Genomic DNA, 18,361 nt, shown 5'->3' with positions numbered 1-18,361 from the left:
CGGGCCATATGTCAACCACAGCTTGCAGAAGGCAGCTGCCTTACCTCCCTGGTTCCCTGTCAGCCCCAGCCATGCTCCATCCCGCGTTGTTCCGTTCTTCCTGGGCAGCATTTGCAGTGCCCCCCGTGCTGGAACACACCTGCAAGTCTCCCTTCACACTTCTGAATCCTGCTTTCAGATAATTAACTGAAAGTCTAAAATAGATCTTACCCAACACCTCCCTAGTGTCACTCAGTAAGAGCTCCTCTACCAAATGGATACCTTGTTGTTTGACACGTCTTAGTTTAGCTTTTCTGCATGGTAGGTGTTGAGGAAACTGATGGAGGGGCCAAGGGAAAACTTCCCCTTCACTCTCTGAAGGTTCACTGAACATCACTGACAAAAGGCAGACGGATAGGAGAAAAGGCATGCGTATTTATTTGATCATAGTTTTACGTAACATGGGATTCTTCAGAATGAAGACCCAAAGACATAGGGGAAACTTTCCATTTCGTGCTAAGGTTCGACAAAGTATGGACAGCCATGTAGAAATATGACTGGACAAAAGGCATATGACTGAATGCTAATAGATGAAGTGGAGACATCCAGCGAGGGCTGTCTGTCTAGATTCTTCTTAGACTTTCTGTTCAGTACTTCCTCCTTCTTGGTATGGGGTAGGGCCCTCTGGAATTAGAGTCTTATGACCTATAATCAAACAATATAGGTTAGATAATTTCTTCATGGCCCGTTTTTACACAGAAAGGTAGAGGGAAGTTATAATACTATTTTTAGCCTTTATGGTTGGCTTTGAGGAAAAAGAATTCTGGTTTCTATGTCCTGCCTTGGGGAAGAGAGATTCTAGTTTCTATGGGTAGACTCAGGGAAGAATGAGGGGTCAGAGGCAGGAGAGTAGGAGAAAGTCACAGAAAAATGTTTGCTTCTGAGGCCTCCATTGTGTGGTACTGTTTTTTTGAGCCTTACCATTGAGTGGCAGAGTTCTTTACCGCATTCAGGTGAATTTCACAAGACAGTTTATCTAGTGGTGCCTGTGTTCTCATAAATCTTAAACATACTGAGTGCAGATAAAAATTCATCTGTCTCCTAGAAAAGAGGAAAAGGTTCAAATTGTGTTTAATAAATGAATACTTGCCAATCAAACATTAAGTAGAGATGAGGCACCGTTCTAGTCCCCACCAAGGACATAAGCACTGAGCTATTGGGGCTCTGGTCTCCCTCTAATCTAATTTATGGTCAATTGACTTCTACTGATAGATCCATTCTGTCACAAACTTGAAGACCAAATGTTACTACCCTCCAAGTCTACTCAGACCCTGACTTCAGCTTTTATTCCCCTGGACTTGCAGGTGTGTTCCACTAGGAGGGTGAGGTGGGGGGGGGGGGGCGGGGATGACAGTAAATGCCACCAAAGAGGGATGGAACAAAAAGGGATGAGCCATGGGTAGGACTGACAGGGAACCTGGGAGGTAAGGCCTTCTACCAGCTGTGGTTGACATGTGGCCCTTAACAGATGAACACTCAAGGGGGTGAAGTCTTATTTTTTGAAGATGTGTTATCCACCAGTTGGTCTCAGCTCTTTGAATAAATTCCATGTGAATGTGATACTCTAACTCTGTTTTCATGGTACCTGCCTCAATCAGACTCAAAGCAGTTGCACCCAATGTTTAAGGGCAAGTTCTGTGGAGCCAGGCAAATTGGGTTTCAGTCACGGCTCTGTTGGTTTTCAGAAATATAATCTTGGATAAGATATGACCTCTCTGATTCTCTCACTATACAATGGTAATGATCAGGGCCAGGTGAGGCTAAAGCCGGTGAGGAGCCTGGCAAGCACAATTTAAGAAGGTACTAGCCCTCTAGGTTCTATCAGTGCAGGGACGCATGGGCACAACCCTGAGAAACCGTGCTTCCTTAAATTTTTAGCCCTAGGCATCACACTTGGCTCATTGTATGAAGTAGAATTTTGCCTTATCATTCAACAATCAAGCCTCTACCTTATGTCTCAAATTTAGGAAGCAGATCTCTGTCTTACCCCACCAAAGCTCACAGAACCTGACTTAAGCCATCTCTTATCTGTGGGTAGACCCCATGGCGTAACAGAAGGAACCTGGACACAGAGCAAGTGAGGTCCTCCTGGAAAAGTCTAAGCTGAAGCAGAAAGTCTCTTGGTCTAAATACACCCCTTTGATACTAATTAAGGCTCCGATCCCACAGGTCATATGCCATGGACTATTCTAAGTGCTTTATGTGAATTGACTCATTGAATCCTCACAGAAACTCTAAGAAGCAGGCATGGTTATTATGCCCGTCTGATCAATGAGGAGATAGAAGGCACACAGAGGTTAAATTACTTGTCCAGGATGTTACAGCTAGAGAGTTGTGGAGCCAGGAGAGCCTGGAAGTCCAACTTGAGAAACTGTCTTCATAATGATGATGCCTCACTGCTACTCAGATAGGAATGTTAAAGGTAATGACAACAAAAATAAAAATGGAGTTGTATTCTATTGCAATAAAAGATAATTCCAAGGTGCCACAAAGAGTGAATTTATAAAGACAAGGAGGTGACTGTGGATTGATATGAATATCCAAATTTGTATTAGAACGAAAATTGGGCATTAGGGGCTGGGACTGCGGTTTTGATACCCACCTATGAACAGGAACTGAGACCTCAGGTCTGCTTAAGGCAGAACCCTGGAACTGCTCTCTCTCCAGAAAGCACATAGCCTGACTTCCTATTCTGTCTCTGATGCAGGGGTTAGAAAAACAACCCATGACTTCTATTTGCAGGTGAAATAGATGACCAAAGAAATATTTCTGGCACAGAATTCATTAAAATTCTGACTAAAATATAAAAGCTAAGGAAATCTCCAGTGGTTTGAAAGGATGGAAAATATAGTTCAGAAGGAAAACTCTTATTTTTTTTTCTAAGACTGCCTACCAATTTCTGGTGACCTACATCTTGGAATTTAACAAACCATGCACCCAAAATAACGGTAGACAAAACCTAGGACATGCTCAGAGGGGAAGTTGAATCAGGAACCAGTAAGTTAAAACAAGATTGTCATAAGTGATTCAGGAAAAATAAAACCATAAGTCTGCTTTTCAGAAAGCAAAGTTGGAATGTTTGCTTTTTTCTGGATAAAGTAGATTGAAAGCCTCCCAAAGAATTTCTACCCACAAGCCCATCTGCACATCAATTTGGGTCCAGAATTCACATGTGATTATAATCCAAAACATATTCCAAACCAAAAATGTAGTTGAAAGTAGTCCAGTGTTTTAGTAGTGCAAAATGTAAGTAAAATCCTCTTTTGAGGAATGTGCTTTAACTCAGGTCTGTGAGGAATAACATTCCAAGAAATATGCACTCACAGTAACAAATTACATAATGTATAGAAGCATGTCACCATGATTAAGATTAAAAACAAGAATTAACAACAAAACTCAGATTGCCGAACTGACTCATAAAGATGATCAGTGTTAGAAGTAACATAGGCAAGAAAAAAAATTAGGATAGATGACGTATTTTAAAAAATAAGTATTGAAAGTATGAAAAAAGATATCCTCTTTCCCCCCAAAAGAAACTATCAAAATTAGTCAGAACAAAAATGGAAAAAAAAAAAATCCAATGGAAATTTTAGAAATAATGACTGAATAAAAGAGAATTAGAAACTATGAACAAATTAGACCGCATGTTATACAGAAATGATGAGAATCTTGGTGAACCGGAAGATAGGTTTAATTAATCACCAAGATAGTAGTCAAGGAAGACAGAAAACAACAAATGTGAAAAAGAAGTCGGGAGTCTTAAAGTGCCGAGCAAGATGGTGTAACAATCATTAATTGGTGTCCAAAAGGAGATAACGGAAAGATGAGGGAAAAAGAGGTCATATTTTCAAAGGTCATTATCTGAAAAATTTTCAAAATCACTGAAAGGTATTACTTGGTAGTTATAGAAATATAATAAATCCCAGAAAACAAAAATCCATATTACTGTCACAAGGCCTATAGACTGACAGCTGACTTCTCATCCCCAAAAATGGAAATAAGATAACAATGAAGTAGTAAGTACTAAAAGAAAATAATTGTCAATCTAGAATATATACATACATATTCTATATATAAATATTCTCTATATATTATATATGCTATATATATAATATATTCTCTATATATTATATATGCAATATATAATATATTCTCTATATATTATATATGCAATATATAATATATTCTCTATATATTATATATGCAATATATAATATATTCTCTATATAATATATGCAATATATAATATATTCTCTATATATTATATATGCAATATATAATATATTCTCTATATATTATATATGCTATATATATAATATATTCTCTATATATTATATATGTTATATATATAATATATATACATATTCAAAGAAGCCATCTTTCAAGAACAAGGGTAAAATCTATTTTTAAAGGAAAATAAAAAATAATAATGTTTAGTGCCAAGAAACCTTCTAAGTATGTACTTTAAAAAGAAGAAAAACAAGCTTCAAAAAGGCAGGAGATTAAAGCAAGGACAGCAAGGAAAACAGGCAAATACGAATAAATATAAAATCTTATAATGTAAAAAAGAATAAAATCATGCCTTATTTGTGATATTAAACAACTAAAACAAACATCATTTTTACTAGTTGAGGGCAAGCAGCAGGAAGCATTCTATAGTTCTTTAATTGTGCAAGAAAATAAACTTTAGGTTTGTTCAAAGTTAAACATACACCTTAAAACTTCCAGGGAACTACTGTAAGAAGAGAAAGCTATACCTTTAATATTGGTCACAAGAAAAATAGAATATGAAAAATCTCAATTCACAGATGGCACAAAAGAAAATAAATTATATAGACACACAGAAATTTCAAACAAACAAAAACAAATCACCTTTACTTTCTTCTACTACTTGGAGACAGAACAAGGAAATATGTTGATCACCTGAGCTAGAGAAAGAGAAAGTCATCACTGAGTAATTAGTGCTCCAGTCCTGTGCCATGAAAGCATAGAATACAAATTAACACTGCTCGTGTTGTTTAGGAACTCCAAACTAGAAAATATGTGAAGAAGTTGGTCCAGATAGGTAAATTCAAAAAGTCCTCCATATAGGCAAATGCTTAACTACTCAATAAGATGTCTCCATAAATCAGGACGTATAAAATTTACAAAGGAAAATAACTGCCACTACGGATGAGCTTGTAGTAAAATATTACAAATTTCAAAATGAACAAATGTCAATGAATGCTGTCAGACATAGCAAATGTTAGTCTCACCCTGAGAACCATGAATAATAATAATAAAAATTAACAGCACTATTTTGTAGACATGGTAACTCAGTGTCAGGGAAATTTCTCTGTCTTTCTAGCCATCAGTATGCTACATTTTACTTAGCAATCTGACATGTTTGGAGCCCAAGGATAGACTGGGATGGTCCTTTCAACTTAAGTATGTTTAAAATATTCAAAGAGATGAAGGAAGAAAGAGTCAGTAATTTAATAGCAGTGTGAAAAAAAAAATACCAGCAGATTTGAGGAAGAACCAAATACAAATTTTGTCAATGAAACAAATAGTAATAGAATAAACAGATAGACCAACTGGTGAATTTCTAACTAAATTTCAGTTATACCACCTATTAACTAGGCTTGGGTTGGGTGAGTTTATTTCTCTGAGCCTTAATTTTCACATTTCTGAAATGGTCTCAACATATGTAGCTCATAAGGCTATTGTGGAATTTGAATGAATATACAAAGACTAGTATATAGTTGATCTTAACCTTGTTCCTTTTTCACACTTCTGCCTAGTGTTTTGTTTAATAACTAATACTTCAATTTTCCACTACTAGACTATAATGTCTTTACAAGCAAGGTCTAGTATAAAGTTTGCATATAGAAGGTTCTGGATAAATACAATTTTATATAATAAAAATATTATAAAACATACACAATATAAGGAAAGTAAAATATATTTTAAAACAAAAAATGAAGGTGGACAATGAAAAAAATCTAAGAGAAATGTCAGTATCCAAATACACTAACAATTTCTGAACAATTGCCCCAAATTTGGATTTACAGTTCCTCAAATTCAGCCATACCTACTGAGATAGATCCAGAGTCAGCAAGCCTTTTCTGTCAAAGAACAGAGAGTAAATATTTTAGCCTTTGCAGGTAATATAGTCTCTGTTGCAGCTATTCAGTTCTGCCGTTACAGTGCCAAAGCAGGCACAGACAATATGTAAATAAATAAGCATGGCTGTGTTCCAATAAAACTTTATTCATAGAAACAGGCTGCAGACCGGATTCAGCCCACAGGACTTACCTAAGTCCTGTGTTCGTCCAATTCTAACGTAGCTGCCTTTTCTCTATGCTCTTTTACCATGTATTCCCCACTTTTATTAGTTATTATCACACCATACAGATATTATCAATATACAACTGCCTCCACAATTAGACCATGAATTTCCCCATATTTGAAACATGAATGAATCATCTTTGCGACTTTAGTAGTAGCTAAGGCTTGGCATAGAATAGGAAATTTACAAATATTTGTTGTGGAAATGGATGCTTGGGGGGAGAGGAGGGTCTAATTTTTTTCTTTCTCTCTCTCTTTTTTTTTTTTTCTTTGAGATAGTTTTGCTCTTGTTGACCAGACTGGAGTGCAGTGGTGTGATCTCAGCTCAGTGCAACCTCCACCTCCTGAGTCCAGGTGATTATCCTGCCTCAGCCTCCCAAGTAGCTGGGATTACAGGCATGTCCCACCATGCCTGGCTAATTTTTTTTTTCTTTCTTTTTTTTTTTTATTGCATTTTAGGTTTTGGGGTACATGTGATGAACATGCAAGATTGTTGCATAGGTACACACATGGCAGTGTGCTTTGCTGCGTTCCGTCCCCTCACCTGTATCTGTCATTTCTCCCCATGCTACCTCTTCCCACCTCCCCGCCCCCCTGCCCCCCCTTTTTTTTTTTTTAAGTAAAGACAGGGTTGCTGTTCACCTTTCTAGTTTGGCCTTCAGAACCTACCCTAATCCCTGCTGCCTCCCAAAGGCTTTGTGGACTACCCTCAGGCCACGGTCAGCACTTTGTTCTCCGCATACCAATAGTGTGTATTTCCTTGTACCACCCTTTGAAATTTCTAATATGACTGTTGCCTACAATTGTGTTTAAATCTTACCTGGGCTTTTATGTTTTTCTGTTCCTGTATTTGCAGGAGATTGGGCTGTATAACCTCTGAGCTCTCTTCCAGCTCAGCCATTCCAGGATTACATGTAAGATATGTGAGCACTTACTCTAGTCAGATCTGAACTTCTTCTCTTTGGGAATTTTTTGGGAATAAGGCCTGGGGCAATCGTCTTTTAAACAGAGTCTTGCTCTGTCACCCAGGCTGGAGTGCAGTGGCATTATCTCAGCTCATTGCAACCTCTACCTCCCAGGTTCAAGTGATTCTCATGCCTCAGCCCCCTCAAGTAACTGAGACTACAGGCATGTGCCACCAGGCACAGCTAATATTTGCATTTTTAGTAGAGACAGGGTTTCACCACGTTGGCCAGATTGGTCTCAAATTTCTGGCCTCAAATGATCTGCCTCTCTTGACCTCTGAAACTGCTGGAATTACAGGCATAAGCCATAGTGCCTGGCCTATTCTGCCTTTATATGGGATGAGCATGAAAGTGACCTTGCAGAAAGAAATATACATCCTGGACTCTGGAACCAAGAAGAAAAAGCCTAGGTATTTTGAGGAGCTCGGAGGATCACCAGGGATGATCATTTGGGGAGCTCCAGCACCTGGAGACTTTGGAAAGTAGAGCTCATGCATAGCCTCACCTATCGGATGAGGGGCCCTCAGGCCCAGCTCACAGGTTGCTAGGCAACCTGGAAAGAGCTCAGCAGGGTCACTGGGTCATTCTTGTCTGCACAGGGAGAAGGAGGATGTGCCCCCTTTCCCTTTCATGTCCACCAATCCTTGGCCTCTTCTATTTTGCCCTATGGTCTAAAACAATCCTAAACCTCCGCCTCTGTGTGGTCAGGACCCATCCCACCAGCTTCGCCCCATGGAGAACAAACATGCTCTGTGCCTCATCCGCGCTGTCAAGAATTTCTTTTTCTCACACTCTGCATCCTTGAGCAGTCCTTCATGAAACCACAGCAGATGTTTCTCAGTCCTTTCATTTTCCTTTTTCAGAGGAATTGTAATCGGCTGCGCTTTAATTAGGATCTCCCCGAGGATACTTCAGCTTTCTTCCACACCCAGGAGTTTGCAGATTCCCTCTTAGTGCACCAAGCTGATTCGATTTCTTAATTCCCTAAAATATGCTGTCTCGAAGCCTAATACCCTTGTAGGGATGAGGTCTGTTTCTCTCCCTCTCCTCTCGTTACAGTGCTAAATCCAGGCAGCGGCCACCCTTATGGCACTTGCTTCTTCCCTGGCTTCGGACCCCTTTCTTGGATGGGTAAGTGGTCCCTTAAGAGAAACCTCTCTTTGCATGTACAGCCTCACTGAAGCTGAAAAGTGTCCTCTGCATGGATTTTTAAAGTCTTCTCCTGGGCACTAGGTTGGTACCAGTCTCCTGAGTTGGATCTAAATTGGGGGAGGTGCCTAGCATGAGTCTCGTTCAGGTTTTAGTTGCAGCTTTTTAAAATTCACAGTCAATTATTGCATGAATTTTTCTTGTGCTCCTAATATGTGCCATGGCGGTATAATGGCTAACATGGTTCCTAATTTCATGTAAATTATAGAGATCAACATGTGAAAAGATCATTAAATACCATGGGATGCTGTGAAAGGTGCTTTGCAAAAAGCATGACTCCTTGGCAGGGGTTTAAGGCTTTGAGGTATAGGGAAAGATTTCTGGGAAAAGCAACATCTAAACTGAGACTTGAATAGTAAGTAGGAGTTTTCAGAAGACTGAGAAAGGGATGAGAAGGTATGCTAGAAGAGAGGAGAGCATTCTAGGCAAAGGGAAGCTCCTAAGGCAAGAGACAGTTAGGCTTGTCCTGGGACCTGCAAAAATGTCCTTGTTGCTGGAGTCCAGTGCAATGGGCAAGGAACTAGGGGTAGAGGGAGCAGAATGAGGTGTGTTGAGAGGAAGACGGAAAGGCAGGCAGGGGCCAGAGCATGCAAGAACTTGTGAGTCTCGTGAAGTCCTTTGCGCTGCAGCAGATAGAGGTGGGTACCCTCCTTTATTTCTTTAATAGTGTGGAGATCAGCACCTGGCATATCCCAGGATTTGGGAGAGGCGCGGAGTACTCACACCATCGTTAAGGCTGGTCCCGGCAGCAGGTGCCACTGAAACCTAAAACACACATCATCTCTGCTCTTTGAAGCCCGTAAACCTTCTGACAAAGAAAAGACAAAATGGGTCCAGCAGGGAATTAGACAAAAAATACTTACAGCCTGAATGAACCAAGAGCTGAGTGTTCTGGGCTGTTGAAGAAGAAACTGGAGTGATGGGATAGAAGCTGCTTTCGACTTCCTACTGTGAGTATCACCACCACTACTTCCAAGCATGGTCCAATATGCACCCCAGGTGGATGCTATTGTTAATACGTGCCACAGATGCAGGGGAAAAAAAAGGAAAATTCTGGATATCAGAAATCAGAACAGGCCTGGAGTTAGGGAATCAATTTGGAAAGACACAGACTAAAGCACAGAAAGACATCAGAAGTTGAGGTTGGCTAAAAGACAAAACTGCAAAACTCCAATTAAAGATTGAATCAAATTATCATCTGCTGGACATTACAACATTCACACATGGAGAGTGAAAACAATATGCGCTTACCACACATTCACTATGTGCCAGGCACAACGTTTTATGGAATATGATTCCTGGCACATCCCAGGAATTGGGAGAGCCACTGAGTACTCGCATCATAGTTACGGCTGTTCCTAGAAACAAGCGCCACTGGTAGACAGACAGATAGATAGACAAACAGATACAGGTACATGGCTAGGTAAGTAGGTAGATAGGTAGCAGATTCTCTGTCTCCCTATTCCTTCTGGTAAGAAGATAAAACCTAGTGGCTTCAAAAGCATAACGGAGCAAGATACATTCAATATTCACAGAAAGGGTCTATGTGTGGTAGGAAAGAGACAGGACAGGCATGCGTGTCAATTAAAAGATTACGGTAATATGGTAAACTGGCCTTATAAGTAGATCTCACACACAGCCTGGTGAGGACTGTTGGTGCAGTATTAACTCTCACAGGAATAGATATCCAGTTTCATTTCACTACTCCAGGCTGTTGAAAAAAACTGGGATAGCCGGGCGCGGTGGCTCACGCCTGTAATCCCAGCACTTGGGGAGGCTGAGGCGGGTGGATCACAAGGCCAAGAGATCGAGACCATCCTGGTCAACATGGTGAAACCCCGTCTCTACTAAAAATACAAAAAATTAGCTGGGCATGGTGGTGCGTGCCTGTAATCCCAGCTACTCAGGAGGCTGAGGCAGGAGAATTGCCTGAACCCAGGAGGCGGAGGTTGCGGTGAGCCGAGATCGCGCCATTGCACTTCATCCTGGGTAACAAGAGCGAAGCTCCATCTCAAAAAAAAAAAAAAAGAAAAGAAAAGAAAGAAGAAAAAAACTGGGATAAAAAGGCAAGACGGTGGCAGGTATCGAGCCTCAAGCCTGTTATCCCAGCATTTGGGGAGGCCGAGGCAGGCAGATCACCATAGGTCAGGAGTTCAAGACCAGCCTGGCCAACATGGTGAAACCCTGTCTCTACTAAAAATACAAAAACGTTAGCTGGGCATTTTGGAGGGTGCCTGTAGTTCCAACTACTCACAAGGCTGAGGCCGGAGAGTCACTTGAACCTGGGAGGAAGAGGGTGCAGTGAGCCAAGATTGCACCACTGTACTCCAGCCTGGGTGATGGAGTGAGACTCCATCTCAAAAAAAAAAAAAAAATCAAGAAGGGACCCAAGGCAGATGGTTCTCAAGTTTTCCCCCATGTCACTTCGCCTTTGCAGTTTTCCATCTCCCCCTCCCAGCAACAGAAGCAGATGCAGGAATCCTGAGATGCAAAAGGAGGCTGAAAACTCGATAATTGCTAGGGAATAACGATAGTCCAAGGAAGAAGGAGAGGAGGAGGGAAAGGGGCGTGGTGAGAAAGATGGGCGTCCGCTCTACATTCTTCCCTGGCTGGGAGATTGTCTGCAAGGGCACCTGGGGGCTGGCTGCCGGTACTATGGGCTGCTATAAAAGCCCTGTTATCCAGAATGATTAGAAACAGCTAGTAGCAAAGATGGTTAGAGAAATCTTTTAGAAATGAAATATACATACCCTAAAGCTTTTGTTTCAACCTCAAACATATGATTGCATATTTGTTTGCCTTTTGCCATGAGGTCCACCCCGTTCTGCAAATTGGATATCCCAATCTTCTTTTATGAGCCACATTTACATTTCAATTCTAGCTTTAAAACTTTTAAAATGGGATGAGGATGTCAAGAAACACACGAAACAATGTGAGTCAACAATCACTTCCCATTTGTGCCATTATTTTCCCTCCCCTTGGTATAACCTCATATACACCTGATGGCACAGCATTTTTAAATAACTGCCTTTTCAAGCATCTCCAACTAATTTCACTTCATTTTTATGGAGACACTGCTCTATTTCCTCGTCCATGCACATTTTGTCAACTTATATAATATCTAATTAGGTTAAAGTAACAGGAGTAGCAGGATATCAAATGGGACTTTCACTGTTGACCCAGAATTAGCTACTAAAACTCAAAGCAAATGGCAAAGTGGCCTCTGGTCACCCACATTCTAAAGGGAAATGAGAGTATTAGGAGGCCACACACCCCTTCTGCTATCAAGGGGAGGCTGAAACCCCCAAACCTTCATTCTATATAAGCAGATGGGGAAGAGCTGGAATTCCAGGATAACAGCAGGACAATGTCGTGTATGTGGGTGTGTTTATTCCCTTCCTCTCCACAACGGGAGCAGAAGGGTCGCTTCTCATTTCACGACATGAAAGGATGACTCTGAGGCATCCCCAGTAGAGGCTGGAGGCACGTGCAATCATTACCATGTAGCACTTTGTTCTTTGGTTGCAGGATGGTTGAACATCATACTTTCTCATCTGCCCCAGCTTCATGCCTATTTGAGAAGAGAGAGAACAAAATTTGGAGAAATGCCAGGGCAAAGATGAGGAATCAGCAGGAAAAGCTGTGCTCCCACCATGGAGAACGAGGAGCCTCTGTGGGTTTGTGGACACTGAAGGATATATAGCCAGGAGCTGAGACCAGACCTGGTCACTGGTGAGAGCGACATCCTTAGCAAAAGCCTACAAGCTGGAATACGGGCCATAGCTAAAAGCTATGTATCTTGGACCCATGCATATGCCCTTGTAGAGAGTCCACATGAAGTGCCTACTTCACAAAGGGCATCTCTGGGAATCAGTGATGGACACTCGGCCTGTAGCATGATTCATTTCTCCCCTTTTCCAGCTTGTACCCCTGGAGTTAGAAAGAAGAGATGTAATCATTGTAGAGAGGAAAGGAAGTACTTTTAGAAACTGTCTGTAATATACGTATAAATATATAGATACCTAACAATAAAAATAATGATTGTAAATCTTTCTATGGCACCTACTTAGTAATAGGCACTATTCTCAACATTTTACCTATGTTATTTAATTTCGAAATATTTGTTTTATATTGATATTTAGGAATATATAAGAATACACATGGACATATGTATGCCTTTTAGCCTGTAAAAATGAACCTTATTTATTCAAGAGTGGGTACATGAAGCAGTTAGTTGCTTACTCAGCAGCCTCCTCCACCACTCCTCTTTTCTAACGGAACTCAATTTTATTCTGGGTAGCCATATGCCTACCCGCAAGTGATGGATCATGATTGTTCTTCTCTAGGCCATATGACCCTGTCTTCTGGAAAAAGGTAAACACTTTTCAGAAAGGTCTTGCTTTCCTGATTAAAGGGGAAGATTGCTGGAGCTCTTTCTTCCCCCATTCTTTTTCCCTGGAGACAGACGTGGCATCTGGAGCTGCAGCAACCATTTTGCGTTTGTTAGGTAATAAATATAGATAGGCAAATCAAACCTGCTAAGGATAGTGGGATTAAAAGATGCAAGTCTTTGACTGCATTACCCAGCAGCTGAACCAACAACATACTTCTGTTTTTTTGTTTTGTTTTGTTTTGAGATGGAGTTTTGCTTTTGTTGCCCAGGTACGATCTTGGCTCACTGCAACCTCTGCCTCCCAGGTTCAAGCAATTCTCTTGCCTCAGCTTCCTGAGTTGCTGGGATTACAGGCATATGCCATCATGCCCAGCTAATTTTGTATTTTTAATAGAGACAGGTTTTCTCCATGTTGGTCAGGCTGGTCTCGAACTCCCAACCTCAGATGATCTGCCCACCTCGGCCTCCCAAAACGCTGGGATTACAGTGTGAGACACCGCGCCCAGCCTAACAGCACACTTCTAAATGGGGAGGGGGGAACATGGTTGTTGTTTAATCCTCGGTTAGGTTTCATGTTATTCACAAATGAAAACACTCGTAATTAATAATATTCATTCTCAAATAGACATCTACCTAAATTACAATGTAAAATAGATTTAATAAATTTTAAAGCCCCCATATTTTGTTTAGTTGTATATGTAAGTGTATTGTATCAGTGATCCAATGTAAGTGGATACAACTGAGTCAATTGTATATTAAGAAACAAAATAAGGCCTTTTCAGAATACTTGAAATGAATTCTTAAGAGTGATATATATGTAGTACTCTTAACTGTGAACAGTAACTGCTATATAATTAGTCTGAAATGAAAAGGGATCAAGTGATTTGAAAACATGGATCTGATTGAAAATATATGTGTGTGTATATGTGTGTATATATATATATATATATTCTGATTTCACATATATATACATATATATGTGAAATCACAGGGCTTTCCCATAAGAAGTGAATTATATCTCATTTTTCGAAGCATTTCTGTTCTAACTATAAGAAGATAAGATTAAAGTGACGCAGTTTTAATTATCGTAGCTTTGTGAAACAGTTTGAAATTAGGAAGTATAATGCCTCTAACTTAGTTTTTCTTTCTCAGGGTTGTTTCAGCTATGTGGCGTCTTTTGTGAACTTTAGAATTGTTTTTTCTATGTATGTAAAATATGCATTGGCATTTTTATAAGTATTGCATTGAATCTATAGATTGCTTTGGGTAGTATGGACATTTTAATACTATTACGTCTTCCAATCCATTAACACAGAATATCTTTCCATTCATTTGCATCTTCTTTAATTTCTTTCATCACTCTTCTATCGTTTTCAGTGTACAAATCTTTCACCTACTTGATTAAGCTTATTCCTAAGTATTTTATTCTTTTTGATGCTATCATAAATGGAATTATTTCCTTAATTTCCTTTTTGGATAGTTTATTATTAGTGTATAGAAATACAGCTGATTTTTGTATATTGATTCAGTGTCCTGCAATTTTACTGAATTTCTTTATTAGTTCTGTTTTGTTTATGTGTGCGTGTGTGAAGTCTTTAGGGCTTTCTAATTATAAGATCATGTCATCTGTAAACAGGAAGTTTTACTTCTCTCTTTCCAATTTAAATGGCTTTATTTCTATTTCTTGCCTAATTGCTCTGGCTAGGACTTCCAGTTCTATGTTGAATAGAAACAACCAGAGGGGGCACCCTTGCCTTGTTCCCTATTCTACAGGGAAAGCTTTCAGCTTTTTGCCATTGAGTATGATGTCAGCCTGCCAAGTGGAATTTTATTACAGAGGTAGGAAAAAAAAAAAAAAAGAGTATGATGTCAGCTTTTCACATATGGCCTTCAACGTGGTGACTTAAAATCCTTCTGCTCCTAGTTTGCTGAGAGAATTTTTATCATGAAGCAGTGTCGAATTCAGCCAAGTGATTTTTCTTCATCCATTAAGATGATCACATGATTTCTTCATTCTATTAATGTGCTGTATCATTGTATCACATTAATTAATTTTTGTATGTTAGATAATTCATACATTTCAAGAATAAACCCCACTTGGTTATGGTGTAAGCTCCTAAAACTACTCAGGAAGCTGAGGCAGGAGGATCACTTGAGCCTAGGAGGTGGAGGCTGCTGTGAGTCATAATTGCACCACTGCACTCCAGCCTGGGCAGCGGAGTGAACCTTGTCTAAAAGAGAGAGAGAAAGAAAGAAAAGGAGAGAGAGGGAGAGAGAGAGACATGGCAATGGAACAGAATAGAAAGCCCAGGAATAAACCCATATGTATACAGTTAACCGATCTTTGACAAATGTGCTAAGAATACAAAATGGGGAAAGAAAAGATATTCTATTCAACAAATGCTGTTGAGAAAACTGCTCTTTTCTTAGCCCATTCACCAGAATCAACTTAAAATGAATTAAAGACTTAAAGACAGACCCGAACTTCAAAACTCCCAGAAGAAAACATAGGGGAAAAGCTTTATGACATTGGTCTTTTCAGTCATTTCTCAAATATGATACCCAAATCACTGGTAACAAAAGCAAAAATTAACAAGTGGTACTACATCAAACTAAAAAGCTTCTACACATGAAAGCAAACAATTAACAGAGTGAAAGGCAACCTAAGGCATGGAAGAAAATATTTGCAATGTAAACCATATATCTGCAAAGAAGTTAACTTCTAAAATATGTAAGGAACTTCTTTTTTTTTTGAGACGGAGTTTCGCTCTTGTTACCCAGGCTGGAGTGCCATGGCATGATCTCGGCTCACTGCAACCTCCACCTCCTGGGTTCAGGCAATTCTCCTGCCTCAGCCTCCTGAGTAGCTGGGACTACAGGCACGCGCCACCATGCCCAGATAATTTTTTGTATTTTTAGTAGAGACGGGGTTTCACCATGTTGACCAGGATGCTCTCGATCTCTTGACCTCGTGATCCACCCACCTCGGCCTCCCAAAGTGCTGGGATTACAGGCGTGAGCTTCCGTACCTGGCCCTGCAATGTAAACCATATATCTGCAAAGAGGTTAACTTCTAAAATATGTAAGGAACTTCTATAACTTAATAACAAAAACAATAACCCAAGTAAAAATGATCAAAAAGGCCGGGCACAGTGGCTCACGCCTGTAATCCCAGCACTTTGGGAGGCTGAGGTGGGTGAATCACCTGAGGTCAGGAGTTTCAGACCAGCCTGGCCAACATGACGAAATCCTGTCTTTACTAAAAACACAAAAAATTATCCAGGAGTGGTGGTGGGTGCCTGTAATCCCAGCTACTTGGGAGGCTGAAGGAGGAGAATTGCTTGAACCTAGGCGGCGGAGGTTGCAGTGAGCTGAGATCAAGCCAGTGACATATAGATGACCAACAGGTATATGAAAAGAGGTTCCTCATCACTAACCATGAAGGAAATACAAATCGAAACGAGATAAGATATCAACTTACACTTATTACAATGGCCATTTAAAAAAAAAGGCAAAAGGTAGCAAGTGTTGGCAAAGACATGGAGAAATGAATGAGACCTTTTGTATATTGTTAGTGGGAATGCAAAATATTTCAGTTGCTATGGAAAACAGTATGACGGCTTCTCAAAAAATTAAAAGTAGAATATCATATTACAGGAATTCCATTTCTAGGTATTTATCCAAAAAATCGGAATCAGTTTCTCAAAGAGATATTTGCACTCTCATATTTACTGCAGCATTATTCACAATAGCCAAGGCGTGGAAACAACCTAAATGCCCATTGTTGGATAAATGGATAAAGAAAATGGTGTGTGTGTGTGTGTGTGTGTGTGTGTGTGTGTGTGTGTCTGTGTGTGTGTGTGTCTGTCTCTGTGTCTCTCTGTGTGTGTGTCTGTGTGTCTGTGTGTCTCTGTGTGTGTGTGTGTGTCTGTCTGTGTCTGTGTGTGTGTGTGTGTGTGTGTGTATTTACATATACATATAATGGAATATTGTGCAAACCTTGAAAAAGAAGAAACCCCGCAATATGCGGCAATGTGAATGAACCTGGAAGACACTATGCTAAGTGAAATAAGCCAGTCACAGAAGAGAAAAGACTGATGATTCCACGTACATGAAATATCCAAAATAGTCACATTTATAGTAATATAAAGTAAAATTTTGGTTGCCAGAGTCTAGAAGAAAAAAGAAATAGGGGACTGCCTTTCAGTGGATATAGTTTCACTTTTGCAAGACGAATATGTCCTAGAGATCTGCTGTACATCATGCCTACAGTTAATGACATGATCTTGTCCACTTAAAAATTTGTTCAAAGACTAGATTTCATATTAAATGTCCTTACCACAATAATAAAAACAGCAGAACAGAAGAGGCGTGCATGGCAGCTGGTTTTCCTTAAAGCAAGAGAGAGAGAGAGAAAGGGAAAGATTTAGAATTGAAAAAGAGTGCGTGATAAATAAAATAAAGATTCCTCCAATACTAGTTAGGAATAAAGAGTAAAAAGACAAGTCAAACTGCGTATCAGTCTTCATTAACTTTTGCTGCCTCAGCCTTCACATCAAGCTGTACGGGGTGGCTGGCGTTGAATCACATTGTGCTTTATCAAACACCCTGTGTGTTTGTCTTCATTTTGGTGAACATTCGCGTCCGGCCCCAGCCTGGAAAGTGCTCCCAGTAAATATTAACCATTTGGCCCTCGTGGGCTCCTGAATGGACTATTCTTGACACAAATTAATCTTCTCTGAGGAAGGGTTCACAAAGCCTTCAAATTTTGAAAAGCAGAAGGCAGAAAAGCATCTTGATCAAATCTCTTATGATTGCAAATAATAGAACCCAACTCAAGCCAGCTTTTAAAAAGGGGTCAGGAAGTGGCTGTTTGTGGTTCATTCAAAGGAAAAGCTTTGTATTTAGTTTTAAGTAACGTTAGATCCAGTTGGTCAAACAATGTCGACAGGATCAGTTTCTGTTCCTCAACTCTGGTCTTTATTGTATTTGCTTAATTATCGGCCACATCCTTGCAACACTGGTAGGAACAGCAGAGTCGGAGTGCAGAAGCTCTCACAAGCTTCATGCTTACAGGATTCCAGCTTCTAGAGAAATGGAAAGAGAGCTTCTCTGTTCCAGAAGTCATACAGAAGTTCTAAAACTGTATCTCCCTGATTTTCAGTTACAGGCCCATCCTGAACCAATTGTGGTAAAAGAGAGACCATGTTATCGATGATGGAGCTGGGATTAAGTACCTTTCCCTGGACCCAGGGGTGATGTCAGCTCTACCTGTAACACAATGACTGAGTGGGCTGGGAGTGCTTTTCCAGAATATTAGACCCTGTAATAGAGAAAGGGAATGGGTCCATTGTAGTAAAACTCAGATGTCTTATACAGATAAGGAAAATCATTGAACCACCATTAACTGAGTGTGTACTATGAG

The 18,361-nt window shown here is 40.1% G+C and overlaps 1 long non-coding RNA gene across 2 annotated transcripts in view; it reads right to left on the bottom strand.

Moving 5' to 3' along the window:
* Window positions 1-393: 393 nt before the first annotated feature.
* LOC141582623 (uncharacterized) overlaps window positions 394-18,361 on the bottom strand; it is a 188,887-nt gene continuing 170,919 nt past the window's right edge. The window contains exons 7-9 of one of the 2 annotated variants that reach the window (XR_012515504.1): window positions 12,361-12,473; window positions 4,963-5,071; window positions 394-684 (exon numbers count right to left, since the gene is read on the bottom strand). This is a non-coding gene — a long non-coding RNA (uncharacterized LOC141582623). The remainder of the gene's footprint in view (window positions 685-4,962; window positions 5,072-12,360; window positions 12,474-18,361) is intronic. The other variant, XR_012515505.1, reaches the window with a different exon arrangement.

The sequence above is a fragment of the Saimiri boliviensis genome, chromosome 21, assembly GCF_048565385.1.
Source record: "Saimiri boliviensis isolate mSaiBol1 chromosome 21, mSaiBol1.pri, whole genome shotgun sequence".
NCBI lineage: Eukaryota > Metazoa > Chordata > Mammalia > Primates > Cebidae > Saimiri > Saimiri boliviensis.
The sequence above is the reverse complement of the archived record's forward strand: the minus strand, read 5'-3'. Positions and strand labels throughout refer to the sequence as shown.